Below are 20743 nucleotides of genomic sequence, written 5' to 3'. Positions count from 1 at the left end.
GTCCTGGGCCCAGGTCGTCCAAGGATCTGCTGTGCTTTCCAACTTGCTCTGGCTCTCAGGAGGGTTATATGTCCTTGGTTCCTTTGGGGATGTTTTTGTTCAGGGCCTTCTGTTCCTGGTGCTCTTTATACCAGTCCAAACAGGCTTTCTGTGGCCTCCCCGGTTTCCCAAAACATCCCAGCTCCGGAGACTTGTTTTCCCCTCTGTTGGCCTTTGCTGTTGCTGTTTCATTCGCTCTCACTGTTATCTCGGCATCTCTGTGTCTCATTCGCTCTCACTGTTCTTTCACTGTTCTTGCTGTTATCTCTGCAGCTTTGCTCAACTTAGTTCTTCTCTTCTCATGGCTGGTTGCGGGGGGTTGGACTTCCCCCCTTCTGTCTTGGAAGGGAGCAGCTGGCCTTGGGCTGGAGTTAGCTTCTCATCTTCAGACTGAGCTTGCCAGCTGCAGTGTTGAATTAAAAGCCTTCACAGAACATGTATTACTCTAAAAACTACAAACACTAGAAAGTTTGGAAATTCAAAGTCAAGGACACACTTAAAAAACCCTTAAACACTGGAAATGTGTTGTTAAAGTAATCCCAAATATCTTAACTCTGCCCATGTTGCACTAGACCAAGACATTCTGGTGAAGGAATGTGTGATAAGAACTTTAAGATGAAATCTTAAATCCACAGTATCTACTGTATTTGCAGTTTGCCCATAAGGTTGAACTCTGGTGTACATTTTTCTCAGGTATGTTCTGGAGAGGAGTGGGAGGCAGTGGATCTGGGAATAGTCTTTTTTCCTTACCTCTGAAAGATGTGGAGATATATGTAGTTATGTGTGTTTATTAATGATACTCTATTTAAAGGCAGCCAAAGGCACACTTTTGGCTATAGTGTGTGCACAAGTACCTGGGTACATGCTGCTTCTGCTGGTTCAGAATACTGGCTTCAACATTCAGGTTCACATAGCTTTTTTTGAGAGGGAAGCCCAGTAGTCGTTCTGCACCGCTAACATGACTCAGCAATCATCTAGCAGCGCAAGTGCAGAACAGCATAAGTGAGTGACACTATAAAGAAGAATTTTAGAAAGTAGAATGGAGTTTATCTGCTCTAGAATTTAGAATGTGAAAAAAGTTCCATGGAGTCTTCAATCACCAGAAATGGTCAGGATCATAGTTCTATGTCCATACTATCCCTGGTATTAAAATGGGGATTGATTCAATATTGACTGAGAGGTCAGAGTGCCAGCCTAAGGCAGTGAGTCACCAACACCATTTCTGTAAGAACCTGGGTCTTCCTAAGTAATTACCCTTCCAAATAATAATTAGGTCTGTCCCTGTTTAGCTTATGAGATCTGACAAGATCACAAATCTAAAACATCAGGATCAGGAAAACAAATTAAGGCTGCAATCCCACTAAAGGATCCACTCACATAGACTCTTACTTAGACCCTTGTGGAGTCACACTAAAACCTATGGGTTCCATGCAGACCTGAGTGTCTGTACAGTGGATCCCTTTGTGGGATCTGGTCCTAAAGTTCCCTACTAATCTCACTGATTTTGGTAGCCTTGAACAGTAAACTTTGCATAGGGTTGAATTATTCTTCAACTATTTCTCCAGGACATTAGGCATAAACTTTCTTTTCCTTAACAGCGGACTTGCTTCTTTATCACTCTTTCTCTCTCTCTTTAAAACAAACTCTTTTTGCACTTAATGCAAAAGATAATTCCACTCTCCATTAAAATTTTAGTTGCTTTATGTGTATTGCACAGTGTTCCCTGGGTAGTGGTACTTTGTTGCTCACTATTATTCCAAAACTCTTGTATATATTTTTGGATCATCCTTCAAGATTCGGGTGACATAAAGCAATTCATAGTGTTTTGTGACCTTCTACACCAGTTGTTCATCTTTTTGGCATTGAAACTGATTTTGCCTATCTCGGCATTCCATCACCTGAGTGTGAAGGAGATCAAGAGAGAACCTTTTATAGCATCACAAGCAAAAGTGGGATGATTTAGTTCTCTCATACTGTTCTCCAAAATCACTCAACAAGCTGATGAGGCAAACCTCTTTGCTTAATACCACAAAAGGTGCATAGAAAGCAAGGAAGGATTCACTTCATATGTAAAACCTACTGTATCATTTAGTTATGTTTAGTGAGAAAATCCAGTCTAATGCAGTGGTTCTCAACCTTTCCAGACTATTGAACTCCTTGTAGGAGTGTGAGTTGTCTTGCGTGCCTCCAAGTTTCACCTCATTTAAAAACTACTGGCTTACAAAATCAGATATAAAAATATAAAAGTGTCACAGCACACTGTTACTGAAAAATTGCTTTCTTTCTCATTTTTACCATATAATTATAAAATAAATTAATTGGAATATTAATATTAATAATTTCAAAATATTAACATTTCAGTTGTATAGCATATAGAGCAGTATAAATAAGTCATTGTCTGTATTACATTTTAGTTTGTACTGATTTAGCTAGTGCTTTTTATGTAGCCTATTGTAAAACTAGGCAAATATCTAGATGAGTTGATGTACCTCCTGGAAGACTTCTGTGTACCCCTGGTTGAGAACCACTGGTCTAATGAATATCTACCGCCAAATGAGAGGAAAAGAGGAAAAGAATGACTAATGATAGGATCACTTGCAGTATATTATTTAGACACTTAAAAGTGAGCATCAATGGGAGCTTCTAGAACTTCTGGAAATTCTGGCCACATGTGAGAATGCCCGAGTATGGAATTAGGAACCTAACTATATCTCTGTGTTGTACAGAGTTCTAAACAAGGTGTAGCTCTTGGTAAACAAGGGAGACAAAGCTGGAACTGAAGCCATGTGAAAGCTCAGTTGTAACTCTTTTCCATAATAAATGCCTTCTGTTTAAGAAGGACTATGATTCCATCCGTATGTCATGACACTACTTTTCACTCACCTTTTCTTTCCTGGTGAGGCTTTCCCTGTATTGATGTTCCAGAGTGCACTGTGCTTATGAAAATCCAGAACCAAATTTCATGAACTCTGCATTTCAGAAATGTATTATGCAACCCACATACCTCCTGGGTGTGGTGTTCCGTTCCATCTAGAGCAGTGTCTCCCAAACTTCTGAAAGCTCAGCCACTCTTCAGAGAATTTAAGCCAACTGCACCCCTGCAGTCCTGTTATGTGTGGTTAAAGACCTACTCCTCCTCATTAATACATTTGTCATGGCATCTCCCTCCTCCTGACTACTTCTCCATGCTTCCCACTCCCACACACATTTTGGGAAACATTGGCAAAGATCTTCATAATATTATACTTCTCTCCTTTCTGACATGCTTTGACTAGCAGTGAAATAGTTAACAATATTGACATTTAAAACATCACCAGTAGCATCTGAGTTAGAGCCTGCTGAAATGATCAGGGAAGTTCACCTCTCAGAGCTATTATTTCAGGCTTTCGGCAAATTCAGGTAGACATCTCTATATTAGCTACACTCCTGGCAGCTTTTGAAGTGTTTTCTTTACAACCATGACAGCTAGAGATTTATTTTTTTCTTTTTAAAAGAAAGCCTGAGACTATGGAGAACGATTGAAGAATCTGCCCCTGGCTAGTCCTTCACACATACCCAGGAAAACACTAGGGTAAGAGGAAATCTAGGGGAGAGCTTTCCAGCCAGTACTGCCCATGCTCACAAAGCTCCCTCTTGGTCACATGATGACCCCTGGAAACACAACCATCCTAAGGGCCTGGTCTGAAAGGGCTGAGCCCCAGTAGCGAGTGGGCTAGGAATCTCTGCTTTTTTGGGAGCCAGCACACTCTACTACAAGCAGTAGCGGTTTTATTGGATCCTGACATTATCACTGAGTAAAGGATAGGGTCTCAGCAGTAGTGATATTTCTTTTCCATTATCCCCTGCAGAAGGGCAGAGATCCTTGACAATGGCAGTAGGCACCTCTTCTCCTTACGATATTTACATGAAGTATTGACAGCCAAAATATGTGGCAAACTCGACTTGGTTGCTAGTGCATGGTCCTGTCTCTTGATTGTTCTTTTCTTTTTGTTACATATTAAGCTGTAGAATTCCTAGGAAGCCGGGCGGGAGAAGGGAAAGATACTACAAGTATGCCTGGGAAAATAAATAATGTAACATATTGACATTGGAAAAGGGAACAAAGGAAGACAATACAGCAGGAACAGAAAAGAAATACATTTGTAAGAACCAGGAGCACTGCACTTTGAGATTATGGAAAGGTTTTATCTCACAATGGGGCTGCTTTGAACTGCTGTTGCTAATGCCACTGAATTCCAAGGAAACAAATGTAAATTCCTGCTGCTTCTATGATATGTACTGATGAAGTCACCCAATCTATCTAGACATGCATTAGACAAACAAGACTAAACTTTGGTTTCAAGTTAAGCAATGAAAAAACAAGAAAAAAGATTGAAAAATGGGTTTTCCCTCATTTCCCCATAAGCAATATGATTACTTTTTGAAATTTCAGGACTGTTTGGAATAGTCGCGTAGTTCTCTAAATACACAGTGCTAAATTCAGTAGACCTTTGCAAGTTACTATAAAAGAACATGATTGAAGTCCACTATCAGCATACAGCAAATTGCATCATTACCTTGCTTCTTTAATTCTCTCTTACTTGTCCTTTGCCAGTAAGCCTTATGGGACAGTTTTTTAAAGGTGCCATTTCCTTTGCAATGTTCATTTGCATGCACAAACTGGGTTCTTGCATACTTGCCAACTTGCATGTGCAATTAACTAGTGTACAAATGCAAATGTTCCTTTATTGCAAGGAAGATCAAGGGCTTTATGGGTATTTTGAGTGTGACTACCTTTCTGTAGGTGTCCCAAGGTGCTTTGTTTTGAATATGTGACAGTCTAAGTCCTTCCTTGTGTACTTATTAAGATCAGAATGATTACATTATTTAACTGTGAACATGGCTTTACAAGTTAAAGGTACTATTCTCCCCGCTGTAACTCTGTCAGTCAACTCACTTCTGTGATTCCTCAAATAGCTGATTAGATCAGGGAACATCCTGAAGGTGCATAGAAGAGGAAGATTTAATATAATATTTTCTACGCAAATTGGTGCCTGGCACCATACAAAACTGTAGGTGCCTGGCACATAAAACGTCCTCTGTGAGTTTGAGGCCATAGAAACTTTTATCACACAGTGCATAAAGTTTTTCTGTGTGAACCTGATTTTACACCAACAAGGCTTGTTATATTTCTTCTTTAAAAACAAGGAAATTCCTCCACAAAAAACATTATCTGAAAATTGACATTTGCTGAAGTAATGAAAATGATATGGACATGTAATACTAACTGCATACTTTAGGTAGGCCAGGATTTTAATACTTTGGACTACATGCAATATATTAGTGATGTTTGTGTCAAAAGAGTTCATACTAACATCAGAGCTAAGGTTATTAAATGTAATGTTGAAGGTGAATGTTCACATCGATGCTGTTGTCTGATTGAATACATTATAATGGCAACCTAATTTAATTGGTACTGTACCAGAAAGGGACGAGCCCCTCCCAACACCAGAGTGGGCAGAGCCAGTGAGTCCTGCACCCACTCCCCAAAGGTCCTGGCTCAGGACAGGAAGTATAAAAGCCCGACCTCAGAGCTCACTCGAGGAACGGATGCTGGAGAGGCCAGATGCCTCTGGCCCAACTTCCAGTTGGGAGACCCCGGCAACCTACGGCAGACCCAAGGACTGGTCTGACCTGCCAATGCCTAACGTGGCCCAGAGCTCAGAGGAGTTACCCAGCTCGCCAGTTACCCAGAGGACTCTATGGTGCTTGACCCCCCGGAGGACACCATCCAGACTCAGGTACCTCCAGAGGGGGAGTTTGGAAGTAGCCCAGGGGCAGCCGACTCAAGTCTGGTTGCAGCATTGCCAAAGCCTATGTCAGTGTGTTGCAGCCAGGATCCCCACTGATGCAGCAGCAGGTCTTCTGCCGCTGCTAGGGCCCCAGGCTGAGACGCAGTGGAGTGGGTGGGCCTGTGCCCGCCTCTGCACCCAGCTTGTGGGTGGTAGTCTCCCCCTCTCCCAAGCCCCTCTGAGCCAAGAACCTGAGCTTGTTGTTTACCTGGATTTGCTCAGCCCCTGCCTGAGGGCCTGAGCCACTGACTCTCTGCTGCCCGGGCCTGGGCCTGCTAATCATATAACTGTTTGCTTAGCTCCTGCCTGAGTCATTGACTCTCTGCTGGCCCGCTCTGACCCAGGGACTGGGCCTGCTAAATACTGTTGCTCAGCTCCTGCCTGAGGACCTTAGCCCTTGCCTCACTATTGCCTGCTGACCATGGGCTAGTCACAAATAACTATCTGTGTTTGCCTCTACTGCTACCGCAGCAAGAGACTCCCGCAGCCAGGCTAATTCCCCATCAACAACTGGACAGAAGTAGCGAGGTGGTGTGGTTCCCCACCACCCCGGAGAGGGACGAGCCCTGGCCAAACCCCTCCACAGGTACTGTACATATTAACCTTTACAAAACCTTGCAAATCTTAGATTTTCTTAAAACTATTGCTGTAGTTAAGTATTTTTATATATGTTACTTCAGCAAATTTAACACTGTTAACAATGATTTTTGTCTGAAATAGCTGCTACACACAATATTGTCCTTCCACTAATATTATACATCCCAAAGGAAGCCTTCCCACTACACACTTTTGACCCACACTTCTGATATATGTCAAGTTTGCAAAATGATCTTCAGAATAACCCAAAAGGAAACAACTTCAGATTATCCTTTCATTTGTTACAGATCATGTCACCTCCAGTTAGGAAGACAATATACTATACTTCCAAGAGCCAGAGACCAGAACAATGTGCCTTGAATTAACAGAGCAGACTGAACTCTGCCTCAGGTGTGGCACTAGTTATTGGTTAAAACTGGACCATGTGATTCTGAAGTATAGATAGGTAAATCTATGTTTATTAAAGCACATAATTTGATAGAAACTATGTGGAATGAAAATAATTGTCAGTTTGTTCAGTTTAAAAGCTTTCTTCCAAATGGCAATGTAAAACAACATAACGGGGTTAGAAGATGTTAATGTAGCCACCAGATGGAGCCATCTGTGTAATAAAAACAGTTTGAAAGGAAATCATAGTTCATTTATTCTGTTTCAACAAGAACAACTCTGACTTTTCTGCTATCTATTCCTCAATATCTAGCCAGCCTATTCAAAAAGTTTGATGGGAATTTTTGACACGTAGTGTTAGAGTGAATAGGTAAGTACTGAAACTAGAATATTTCTAAAATGATAGTATCTTACCTATGTCATCCAGTGCAGTTTGCTATACACATACCTGGTGAAATCCCGACTGCAGGGATGTCAGTGACAAAACACCCATTGACTACTTCAGTGTGGCCAAGATTTCACCCGTGGTGCAAATATATTTACAGTAATATCATAGCCTAACTAGGATACATTCATCATTACTGAATATTTTTGTATCTTCGTTTTGCTGGTATTTTACCTTAGAAAAAATATAGCAAGTCAATGAAATCTCCAGTCACCTGCCCCTAATAAACTATGAATATGTGTCTTTTATTGGAGTTTTAAGTGAGCATTTAGTTTCCTTCTTCTGAATATTGCCAGACTCTAGTGCTCCAAACACCTCCCGCCTTTGGAAAGCTGCTTACAGTTGGAATTATTCGCTTTTTAAACAATTGACATGATTTTTTGTTTCTTTATTCTTTTTTGTTTTGTTAAATTAAATGCCTTTTGCATCTAAGTCATAAAAACCAAGAGCAACAGTAGGCCTGTACCATTTTGAGATGTTACCCTGAGAGGGTTATTTTATGTGATCATATAAAGCGTGGGAGGTTAAGAAGTCCCAAGTGTAACCACAGGGAGGGAAAGAAAGACACAGAGATGAGAAGCTTTATTTCTTATTGGTGTCCTCGTTCATTCCTCTCACCTCCCACAGAGGAGTCTAATGGGAGATGGTTTACTTTAGCATCAAAGAGATGGTATTATAATAAGGCTTCAGTGGCAAAGAAACAAAAACAATCAGTTAATAATCCATGCTTTAGAAACACAACCTAGGGCTTTTTGTTTGTTTGTTTTTTACAGTAGACAACTTTTTGTAGATTTTACTGTTGTCAAGAAACATTGTATTGTTTCTGAAGCCATATGTGACACAGCTGTCCAACATTCTTTTAATTCATCGTTTGCTTGATTACATATGGTAGTGTATCAGACTGTCACGCCATATCACACCAAATGGATGACTGAAATAAACCAGGATGAAGGGAGGGCAGAGGTACCCTTGGATGAGCCTGCTTGGTCTAGGGACACACCTTGGTTGCATTTTTGTTTATTTGTTTGAGTTGCTCAGCTAATATTTGGGGGAAAGGGAGGGTTAAGAAAAAAACACATGAAAACTCTCTCAAAGTCATTTTTTTTTAAATTTCTTCAGTAAATAACACTAAGGATCTTGTGTGTGACTCGAAGTAGCAGATGCTTCCCTGGATGCTTGGTACAGCTTCCCAAACAAGGGCCAAGATCCAACAGAATGCTCAAACTCAGGATGACCTCCTCAGGCAGGCAGGATGTGAGATAAACGCTCCTGGACTACACAATGAGACTACTCAGTCCAGCTCCTTGTAGTATAGGCGGGTCCTGTGAGCATTACCAGAGGTCTCTCTTGTCCCTGGTTTTCTTGTGTAGGCTTTTGAGTTCTTTGCTCTTGTTGCAGCATTGAAAAGGGTTCTTGCTGGAACCCTTCTCTGCCATCTTTCTAGAGATGTCCATGCATACTGCTTTATTCTTGTGATTTTTTGTAAGGGCTTTCTGCACCCTTGCTTCTCCTGAGATGGTGGAAAACTCAATGATTTCTGCACAGCTCTATGAAGGTGCACGTGTCATTGTATGGTAGTACAGGTTGTACAGTAGTAGTAATACCCGGCTCAAATGCTGAGGTATGTGAATCCAGGAGCAGATGGACCGGTCCTGGCTTCTGGCCAGCATTTGAACAGGGAAGATGACATCTGGATAACATGACCTCAGAAGAGTGGAGAGTACACAGGTAAACAGGCTCATCCTGATGACATGCAAAGCAGAGTGGGATAGCAGTTGGCGAACTGCCATCCTAGTGCGAATGAGCAGTGTGGGCACATGAACATTAGTCCACACTAACTCATCCACAATTAAATTAATCCGCTTTCAAACTGGATTATGGAATACATATTACTTGGTCAATTAGAGTGCTTTGAAAGAGTGTGGCATATATATGAAGGTCATTTGAGTATGCACTGGTTAAAGTTAGTGCAATTTAAACCTCCCATGTAGACAGGCCCAAAGTGTTTGCAGAATCAAGACCTTTAAAATACCAGAGAGATTACATTTGATTAGGCTAGTGACCTATTCTTTGCATAGGAGTGTAATCAGAGTATGTTACTTCTGGCTTTGAATATCTTGTTTTATAGAAAAATATTGCTATATTCAGCCGTAAAGAATTCAGATCAGTATTGCTCACATTTAGTGTTATTACACTGTTTGGGCCATTATAGCCTAGACCATCTAAAGATTAACAAGTCTACTACAGCCTTAGCTAAGAGCCAGCTAGCTGAAAGCTCATGCAGTAGAGGCTCATGTATGAAGCTTCGGAGGTCCCAGGTTCGATCCCAGTGTTACATGTGCACATGGTCAGCAAAGCAGGTTTATTTGCAACAGGATGGATTTGATTTAAATCATGATTTAAATCACTAGTCAGGAAGACTTGATTTAATCATGGATTTCTACATAGAAGTGCATTCTTGTTGGTTGTTATAACCTTAATACATAGTCTTCACAACTCAGAGATAGATGTAGGTTTCATATTTAGAAGGTACACATTATACATTTTTAAGTGATTTATGTTGAAAACTTTTCAGATTAGTTTTAGAGCTATATCAGAAAATGAATGATTGTTTGGTTATTTCATTTACCAAAGGTAAGTGAAGCAGATATTTATGAAGTCATTGGGAGGTAAACTATCTCCAATTCAACAGGCTAGTCATTAATATTTGGAGGATTTTCTTGCTATGCTGTATTACAGTGGTTCCCAACCATTTTTGTCTGGCGGGCACCAGACGACAAGCCACGGAGGACTGTGGCGGCGGACAAGCATCCGCCGAAATGCCGCCGACAAGCGGCATCATCCAGAGGCATTGCCGCCGAAATGCCGCCGAATTTTGGTGGCATTTCGGCAGATGCTCGTCCACCGGCCAGTACGCGGGCGCACTTAGACTCCCCGGCAGGTACCCTGGCGCCCTTGGGCACCTCGTTGGGGACCCCTGCTGTATTAAGAGGAGAACATCACCAGACAGACATTTAAATTGTTTTATTTAACTAAAACACCAACGTTATGTATTCTAGATTTTTTTCTTCAACAGCAAACACAATATTTTAACAAAACAAGCATGAATTTTTGAAGTTAATTAAGCATTCAAGTTTTTTAAAATCAGGTTTGTTTTTGTTAAAATTGTTTTTAACTAAAATAATTTAATGAAATATTTAAAAAAACATTAAATTGACTTTGTCAGCCAGGTCAATATGATAAACTTAAAATATTGGCTTCTGCAGCTAACTCAGTCGTCTTCACCTTCATTTTTCTGTTTGTTCATAATCTGGAAAAGAAAAACAAGCTTTCTTGCTTTTTCAGGTCCCAAACGATTTCTCAATTTGGACTGAATTAGTCCAAAGGAAGAAAATATTCTTTCTACAGCAGCAGAAGAAGCTACTGCTGTTAAAAGTGAGATTATCACTTCAAGAGTCTCTGAATCCAAGTGCTAAAGTGACTTTCATCCCCTCACTGGTGTGACTTTCTTTAAAACGCCATCAGCAAACATATGTCTTGAATGGTTCTTATTCCCAAACTGGGTCTCTTTTATGGCCTGCTGCCATTATAGGTTTTCCCTTCTGGTGAGAGAATGGTATGGGAGATCTCAAATCAATGAAGGCTACATTCAGGAATACCTCAAGATTTCTGGAATATGCTGCTCAAACAGTTTCACTTTTGTTTCTACTGCCTGTCCCTCCCTTCTCACATTTATCTCCAGACTTTTTCTCCTTGTCCAGATCTATTCCACCCCCAACAATCGTCTATTTGTTGAAACTTTGCACTTTTAGAGAGAGGTAAGGGATTGATTCTGTGTACACAAATTTGCAGAGGGACAATAGGGTTGAGGTCTATTATTTCTCACCTCTGTATATTTATTTTAAAACATTTTTGCTGTTAACAAGCATGTTATCTCTGGAGACACAAATCCACAGTTTGAGAACTGCAAAACTAAGCATCTCTGATGGTATCTTCTAAACTGAGCACTGAGTCCCATTGGGAGATAGAAAGATTAACCTAAATAATCTATACAGAAGCCCCTGGAACTTCATAAGATTGGGTCTCTAATCTATGAACTATTGGAACTCATTTACAAAACTTTTCTTAAACATAACATGAGCATATTGTCTCACACTATAGAATAAATATTTATAATCCTTATTCCATTATCAGATATCTTTGAGCTATAATTTAATTAAAACTATCTTTAAATTAAAAAATATGATTAAAAAAATCATTGATTTTTATCCACCCTGATTTGCAATATTAGAAAAGATAGGATGCCCACCAACCTTGCTAAGTCTTAAACGTTCATTCCACAACAACATGAGAGCAACTGTCCAGTTTGACAGGTCCATTTTGGACAGCTTTGAGATGAAAAGTCGAGTGAAACAAGGATATGTTCTTGCCCCTACACTCTTTGGAATCTTCTTCTTGGTACTCTGGAACTGTGCATTTAAGGAGATGAAAGGTAGAGTGTATCTCCACACAAGATTACATCAGAAACTCTTCAAACTGTCGCGACTTAAAGACCAAAGTAAAAAAGGCTCTAATCAGGGAACTTCTGTTCGCTGCTGCTGCTGCCCTCATAGCCCATGATGAAGATCTACTACAAGAACTCATGGACGGACTGCCTTTCAACTGCTTGTCAGGCATTTGCACTCATCATCAACATCAAGAAAATGGTTCTATTAGGACAGGGGATTCCACAAGATCCTTCAGTCACCCTAAATGCAAACCAGCTAGAAGTAGTTGAAAAGTTCAGATATTTATGTTCTACAGTGACCACCAGCCTCTCACTGGATGGAGAACTAAATGTTCACATTGGAAAGGCTGCCACCACCACCTTTAGCAGACTAACTAAAAGAGCATGGAACAACTCAAAGCTGACCATCAAGACCAAAATGCTAGTGCACCAAGCTTGCATCCTCAGCACTCGTGTATGGCAGGAAACATGGACAACTTATGCTCATCAGGAGAAAAGGTTAAACAGTTTCCCCCTACGTTGTTTATGCCATATATTCAACACCAAATGGCAAGATAAGTCACCAATGCAGAGGTTCTTCAAAGGGCAAATTTACCAACCATGATAGCCCTGCTCAAGCAAAGACAACTGCGCTGGCTGGACCATCCGAGTAGGTTGGAAGACGGATGCATGCGTAAGGACATGCTATACGCAGAGCTATCAGAGGGAGTAAGAACAACAGGATATCCCAAGCTTCGCTATAAACACACATGCAAGTGAGATATGAAGGAATTTGGTATTGATCTCGACCAATGGGAAATCTTGGCAAGTGATCATAACAAGTGGTGCCATCAGGGTATCAAAGTGACAAAAAGTCCTGTGGCACCTTATCGACTTAAAGAAGTATTGAAGCGTGAGCTTTGGTGGGTGAATACCCACTTCGTCAGATGCATCGAAGTCCATGACAGGAGCTAGTTCCTATAGGTTGAAGAGAAAAGAGCCCGTGGGAAGCAAGCAGCTCCCAACTAAGATATATACATTTGCAATAACTGCCAAAGATCATGCCAATCTTGGCTTGCCCTTTTCAGTCACGAGACATTGAAAACCATCTACACGGTGGCCTGCAATTCCCATGTCTAGATTCGTAGATGAGAGTGTTGCAGGCACAGAGGGTGCCCGAGGCAAGCAATAGTGGTTCGTTGCCCAGAGTGCGAAGTGCCAATGAACACACACCAGGGTGGAGAAGCAAGCAAAGTTTATTTGAGATCTCAAAGCGGTGCAGGGAGACGAACGCCTCAAATCATGCACACCGACACAAGCGGCTTTTCCCTTTTTATAATTTTTTTTTCTCTTTCTTCCCCCACCCTCCTCCTCCTCCTTCCTCCCCCTGTAGCAGTTACGTAAGCGCAGGTGCATTAAGTAATCTTGGCTGCGGCAGCTCGTTAGTAAGTTTTCCTTCTGCAAGCTTTCTTGTCCTTCTGCTAAAGGTGCACAGGCCTTATCACCACTGCTTTAGACCAGTTTTAGCTGTGCTGCAACTGATAACTTACTGTTACGCATTTAATTTCACAGCTGCTAGCTTTCTAGATCAAGTAGAGTTCAACATGGAGGAGCTTTGGTTCCCCGAGGCCTAGATTTATGCCTAGTGACACCAACAAGAGGATGCCAACAATGTGCACCATGAACACCTGCCCCCCCTCCCCCCGTACTATAGCAAACACAGTTTGCAGTAAAGTGACTCGTACAGGTTGAACTAAATTTTTGCTAGTATCTGTGGGCTGCTGCTGGAGTGCTTCCCCTGGGGGTGATTTAGTCTTTGCAGGATAAGCAGACAACCACCCCGGGTTTGCTCCCTGGGGTGGGGGCCGGTCTGAACCTAAGCTTTGCAACCCCCCGCATTCCCTGGGGGAGCTGGGGCAATACACGCAATCATGCTAAGGCTGACAGCCTGAGGGTCCTGCTGCTGGGGGCCCTGTGCCTGGATGCGGGGGGGAGGGGGCGCGGAGAGCCATTGAACCAAACTGTTAAACCCTTTGAATCACGGAAACGACTTCAAACATCTGTGGGGATTTGGGGAGAGCAGAGGGCACCCGCGGCTGAACTGCTTTCCGAGCCCCTTCAAGGGCAGGAGGGCCGGTCTCGCCTACCCGCCCGCGCGGCCTCTGTAGCAAACCGAGGCGCTCGGGCGGGGACGAGACACAACCTATCAACACCCACGTGTTTCCCCTCGGCCCCCGCGCCGGCCGGCTCCTAGTGGCGGCGCCGCTCGCACGGGGCCATTCCCGCAACTGAAACCTCCCGGGCTCTTCCGAGTCCTGGCCCGCCGCCTGCCAGCCTCGCGACTCTGCGCACCAAGGTAGCGGCCTGAGCTGCAGCAAGGGGAGCCCAGGGCCGCGGAGCTGCTGGGGGGGGAGTACGGAGAGACCGCGGGCTGCTGCGGGGGGGGGCGGTACAGAGAGACTCTGGCCTGCTGCGGAGGGGGGGGTGTACAGAGAGGCCTCGGGCTGCTGCGGGGGGTGCGGGGCTGCTGGGCGGGGGGTACAGAGAGACCCCGGGCTGCTGGGAGGGGCTGGGCGGGGGGTACAGAGAGACCCCGGGCTGCTGCGGAGGGGGAGGGTGTACAGAGAGGCCCCGGGCTGCTGCGGGGGTGCGGAGGGGCTGGGCGGGGGGTACAGAGAGGCCCGGGGCTGCTGGGGGTGCAGGAGTTGGGGTACAGAGAGAGCCCGGGGCTGCTGGGTGGCGGGCGCAGAGAGAGCCCGGAACTGGAGTGGGGCAAAAGAGAAAGCAGCGCCCTGCGCGGGGAGCCGCGGTTTGCGCGTGTGTGCGGGCTGCGCGGGGGCGGGGGGGAGCGGTAGCCCCCAGCTGACATGCCGCTGAGCGCAGCGAACCTCCCGCCCGCCCGCTCCGTGGCCCCAGAGCCCTGCTTGGCTTCGCCGGGGCCTGCCAGAGCCTCCGCCGCCCCAGTCGGGAGGTCGCTTGCGCGCACATCGCGGCGGGCGGTGACCCCATTTTCGGGGTGTAAACTGCTGTCACCGCTGGCCAGATGTGTGTGTGCCATCGCCCTAGGGAGCGCTTGGTACGGGGCCACAGTCCTTGGGCAACCCCCGACTCCCAGAACCAGCCCTGCCGGATCGGCTGTAGCAGCCTCTAGGGCCCTGCGTTTCCCCGTTACATTTTGGTTGGTGTAGTACAGGGTGTGTCTGGCCTCAGCCACAGCTCCAGAGGTTTTTCACGTGATGTGGGAGATTTCCCTGCTAGGTGTTCCCAAGGGCTGGAAAAAGTGGAGCTGTAATGTTTGTTTTGGGATTTTTTCCATAGTAGGCATGAAAATTTCCTTCTCAAATAGATAAAACCAAAACCTAACTTTTTGTGGGTGTAGTTATTTGAAATGAGATTATTCATTAACATTTTGTCAGGCCCCAAGAAAGTATTAAAGATTGCATTCCAAATACTCTTAAAACCTTAGACTGAATATTAAAGAAAACTTATTTGATTTACAATGAGTGCAGTTTTGTGTTCCTTGGCTGTTCAAGAGTGTTGCTTGCTGGGTCCTTAGAGATGTTTTCCTTTGCCATTTTGCTCACAAGGTTTGTAAACTGACAGCCATCATTTTTGGCTGGTCATAGATTGCAAGTTGTTATAAATTTGTAGCATCCAGAAGACTAAAGATATATTCTCTGACCCCAGATAGCTTAAAGTCAGAATTTTAGGCACAACATGGGAAGGGAACATGTGGATATGGAGGATGAGATTTACATTATGATCACATGGTTTCTCATAGTTTATGCATGTGCAAGATATTGTTCACCTCAGAAGAAGTGAGGGATGGACTGGACAAAAGGTTGCATCCCTGTCTTGCAGATGATGAAACTGGGGCACAAATGAGTGATGTAACTTTACCAAGGTCACACAGCTCACCAGTGGTAGAATTTGGAATAGAACCATGTGTTTTGGCTCCCAAGCTGCAGCTCTAACTACTAGAAAGCACTCCCACTGGACTACATGGGCCATTGGTCTGGCTGGTATAGTGGGGAGGTGAGGATGCAGGACTTAATGGATGTTAATCTGATGTGTTGCAGCAAGGAGAGTCTTGCCAATTCGATAGAACAGGTGAGCTTTTTTGGTGTGTGTGTTTTTTTTTTTCCGTTTAGTTTTTAGGCAGTCTCCTGCCTGCTATAATTTTTCTTTTCCCCTCCAAGTGGTTTCAGTTGTTTTTAGTTGTCTCTGCTGGTTTTCCATTGACTGTTTTGGGATGTGGCAAGGGGAGGCATTAGAACCTTTCTTTACATCACTGGTTGATTAGGGAAGGAGGATAGCTTTCTCTTGCCTGAATGAGTCATCCAAGTACTGGTGACTAATTTCGGGCTTTAATGTGGCTTGTGTGGTCTCGGTGCAGCGCTGCTCATTGAGGTGTTAAAAAAAACACCTCAATGAGCAGCGTAGTTCCCAGCACTGGGGAACTGCTTACACTTGTGCTTTACAGTGCTGAAACTTGAAGCACTCAGGGGGATGTTTTTTTCACATGCCTGGGTGAGAAAGTTGCAATGCTGTAAATTGCCAGTGTAGACAAGCCCTTTTACTCCAAGACTATAAAGCATACTTTCAGAATAAGTACATTATACTTGAAATGTTACCTGTACATACATCTTGCAATGATTCTGAATCTTGATGTATATCTGCAAGCTGCCTGTAGGTATTTTACATGTTACTCTTCATGGATAAATATGCTGTGTGATATGTTTGATGCAATGAGTGTGTGGTCTGAGGTGAGCGTTATTGGCAAAAAATGGGACTCTTTGCCAAGTGGTTTCTAGGTTACAGTAAATGATTTAGGAATTTTAGGCGCACAAGTCCCACTCAAGACAGCAGAATGTATGTACCTGTGGGCCTTCCTCTAGAGAGGAAGATCCTCCTTTTGTAGATAGGTATGTTTTTACTCTTTGATTCTTTTATTGGCAGCTTCTGCTACAGCAATTTGTGGACTTCTGCCCCCAGATAACCATGGAGGTTATGTGGACTTCTGAGTCACTGTGGCTAACAGTCCAGTCTCTGGGATCATATGATGATTGTGTAACAACCAGGCCAATCATCTACTCAGAGTTACTAGGGGAGATGTCTCAAAAGCTTCTGTAATAACAGCCATTTTATGGATAGATTATGAAATTAAAATATCTGTGTATATTGGAAATGCATAAAAGGGATATATAGAAATTAGAGCTGATCTAATGGGGAGGGCTTTTGAGTTCCCCGGCTGCCTTTAGTTTGTATTCTTTGTATCCTGATTGAAGTAATGTGAAGGTCACCACAGGTGCTTATATATGCTTTCTATTAGATATTGACTTGACAGGAATCTGCCAGCAATTGTCCAGAGAGTCTCGGTCCAACTTTTACTGTCACCTTACAGCAGTGGACTCCAACATTTTTACACTCAAGATCATTTTTAAATCTAAGCGCAACCTAGGATCTACTGTGCTCCTTCTGAAAAGCCCTGCCCCGCTCACTCACTGTTACAGGGCTGGGGTGGGGCCAGGAGGTGGGGGTGCAGGCTCTGGGCTGGGGCCGAAGGGTTTGCAGTGTGGGAGAGGGCTCTGGGCTGCGCTTGGGGCAGGGTGTTGGGGTGCAGGAGAGAGTATGAGGTGGTGGCTCTTGGAGGGGGATCAGGGCTGGGCCTTGGGGTTCAGGAGGGGGTTCAGGGTACAGAAAGAGGTATGGGGAGCTGGCTCTGGGAAGGGGCTAGGGTTGGGGTGCTGGCTCCGAGATCAGGGCTGGGGGTTAGGGCCTGGCCTTCCACTGGGCAGCACTTACCTCTGGCGGCTCCCAGTCGGCAGTGGGCGCTGCCCTTCTCTGCAGGCACCGCCCCCGCAGCTCTCCTGGCCAATGGGACCTGTGGAGGCGGTGCTTGCAGGCAGGAGCAGCATGCAGAGGGAAACCCCCGCCCTGGGAGCGGCATGAGGCCGGGGGTAGTGGCAGCCACACTTTGCTGCTGGAGATCGCGATCGACTGGGAGATCCTCTAGGATTGACAAGTCAACTGTGATCGACTGGTTGGTGACCACTGCCTTACAGTCACACGAGTAGAGGTGGCTGCTAATTGAACAGAGGAATCTATTGGTTTATTGTATACAAATACTTGATTTGAAGACTGTCACGGATTTGGATTTGGAGTCGGCTATGATAACCTGTGAAGGCTGTATGCTCTGTAGGTTTTTTGAAATATTGTAAAGCTATTTTCTGAATTCATATGGTATGTTAATTTAGAGTGGGATTTTAACGAATGCACCATGGCAAGGGGGAGTGTGGATCCAGATAGCTAGCTATCCACCTACCAACACTCAAGAGAGTTGGCTCAACCCCTGGATGTACTTATCATGAGTTTGGCAAGTGAGGAGGCCCACGCTGTTACATTATCCACTTTTAAAAATTGGTAAGTAAGCAGTTGTGTGAATCTTGTTCCTGAATCACTCCACAAGTGCTCACTGACCAGGGATGGTGAGTCACAGATGCGGTGATCTAGCATAGTACTGATGAGGTGGCAGAGTTAGTTTGTTACTAGAATTCACATCTAATTTGACAGGACAGGTGAGCCTGGGAAGGGAACTGGTGTGTGGAATAGGGAAGGCTTGTGACTCTCAATATACTACATGTGCAATCAAACCCCATTGTAGATATGTTCACATATGACATTTTTATAATTGATACCTTCCTAGTTCCATTTAGGTGTCCATAGTAATAAAGAATATTGCCAGAAGAGAAGTAATAGGGACAGAATTATTGAAATGTGGCTTCACATGAATAACTTTGTCTATTGAAATACAGTAAATTTCACACCTAAAGGTTTTTGGATGAGATAACCAGTTGAGGTGATTGTCTTAGCCATTTTAGGTGCAGACTTTTCAGAACTTCCAGGATCTATCAGTGCATTTTTATAATAAAGTACCGTATTATTATGGTACCTATATTGTGGAAGAATTATCTGGCAGTCCTATCTGCCTCTTTCAGGGCATCGTTATGCCTGTGTAATGGAAATATTTGAATTGGGCATCTTGTTGTAGAAGTGGCTTAAAACCTCTTGGTGAATAATGTTGTGTAATTTAACAACCTGATTTTGAGGCTTCGTTAGAGTTTTTAATATTCAGGACCACACATTTGGTGTTTAACAAAAAAGTATATTTGATTTTTTTTTAAAGGCATAACTTCATTTGTGTGTGAGCTGTCTGCCTTGGCTTTAATGAGCGTGCTTTTGGTGCATTACCTAACCTTTTTGAATTAATGTTAGTTTAAAAAGTAAACTTAAATGAGATCGACAGCTGTGGCTCTGGTTATTATGCCCGTAATTGTCCATTGCTCTTCATTCCCAGAGATTACTCTTAAGGCAACTGTCATGTATTTCATGACCCAGAGTTTACATAAATTTAAAGCTCAACATACACCTCCCAGGCTATTGGATTCTTATTTTTATTTATTTATTTATTTTGAGGAAGGGTGTGTGGGGAGGCTAAAATCAAATTCTCTAGCTCGGAGTAATTTATAATTCTTCCTACTGTGTGTGTCACATACACAAAGATGCAGATTTGCTCTGGCTACTTTCTTATCATTTGTCTACTGATGTAGCTGACTGAGATCTACAACACAGTAGTATTTTCATAACATTAAGTGAAATTACAGAAAATTTTTAAAGGAGAAGAAACTGAAAAATAGCACTTAAAAAAAGCAGTTACTTCTTGGAGGGGCAAGCAGGGAGCCAAGCCCATTTAGCCCTTGCCTTCTGTGATGTTTTGTATCATGTCTGTCTGTCTGCTGAGCACCAGAATGAAGCCACCAACTCACTTCACATTGGCCACTGAAGCACCATTAGATAGTGATATTTCTGGTCATTATTGCCCTGATTTAGTTTAACTTGGTAGCTTATCCAGTTTGAGAAACATGAGACATCCAGTTTATATATGTGCTCATGTACTGCTGAAGTAGGACTAAACCAGGGATTGGCAATCTTTGGCACACGGCCTACCAGGGTAAGCCCCCTGGCGGGCTGGGCCCGTTTGTTTACCTGCCACATCTGCAGGTTCGGCCAACGACAGCTCCCACTGGCTGTGGCTCGCCGTTCCAGGCCAATGGGGGCTGTGTGTATATGTAATATATTAGTGCATATGTTTTAATAGGTCCATCCACAGTTCTGGCATTTCTGAGTCTTAACCAAATAAATCCGGAACTCCCACTGATTTGCGAATAAGATAGATGATCCAGTCTACTTATAAACTAATCTGCTAAATTGTTTGACCGAGCAGAGATAAGTGCTTTTCCATAGTACCTTTAAGGATTTCCTTGGGCCACTAATGCTTAAAAGTAGCACAAGCTTTAGTACTTAGATGGATTGGGACCATTGTGCTGAGCACCTTGCTCAATCAAGCCCCAAAAGAGCGAAAACAAGTATTATAATCCTTTATAATCACAGTCTTACTGTGGAGGGAGCAAAGAGCTCCCATGTTTCACTGTGAAAAAGAATGTGTAGATTTGCTTGAATTCCATATTTCTTTTCTGCTTCACACCTTGAGATCTGACCTCTGTTGTCACTATGCTAATGCTAATATTTTTTACTCTGTCTTTATTATAGCTATGCCTGATAGACTTCAAATATGACAGTACAGTCAGAGTTTTCATTATTATAGTACAATTTTTCTGGTTCTGAGAGAGCAGTCTTTCTCTGCACCCTTAATCTCCTCTTTGCTTGGACCCGAGTGTTAGAGCTTCCCTTTCCTTCTATCAGCGAAACCTTGGAACTGTGTGCCATCATCTGTACTGCTTGAGATGCGATACCATTGTGAGATAACGTTGCTCTTAGTGTTTACTTGCCTGTGTGGTCTAAAGGATGTCACAGTTCACTTTCTGTGGTAGCTAACCTTTACAAATTGCAGGTGCTGACCTAGCACAGTTCTTATTTCAATTTATTTAGTTTAAGGAA

The 20743-nt window shown here is 43.4% G+C and overlaps 1 protein-coding gene across 7 annotated transcripts in view; it reads left to right on the top strand.

The window, feature by feature from the left end:
- Positions 1-14026: 14026 nt before the first annotated feature.
- The window catches only part of C12H19orf12 (chromosome 12 C19orf12 homolog), a 78271-nt gene continuing 71554 nt past the window's right edge, over positions 14027-20743 (top strand). For all 7 annotated transcript variants that reach the window (XR_004002769.1, XR_004002770.1, XR_004002767.1 and 4 more), the window contains exon 1: positions 14027-14141. The gene's annotated coding sequence lies outside the window, so the exon portion shown is untranslated. The remainder of the gene's footprint in view (positions 14142-20743) is intronic.

This window comes from Gopherus evgoodei, chromosome 12 (genome assembly GCF_007399415.2).
Source record: "Gopherus evgoodei ecotype Sinaloan lineage chromosome 12, rGopEvg1_v1.p, whole genome shotgun sequence".
Taxonomy (NCBI): domain Eukaryota; kingdom Metazoa; phylum Chordata; order Testudines; family Testudinidae; genus Gopherus; species Gopherus evgoodei.
The sequence above is the reverse complement of the archived record's forward strand: the minus strand, read 5'-3'. Positions and strand labels throughout refer to the sequence as shown.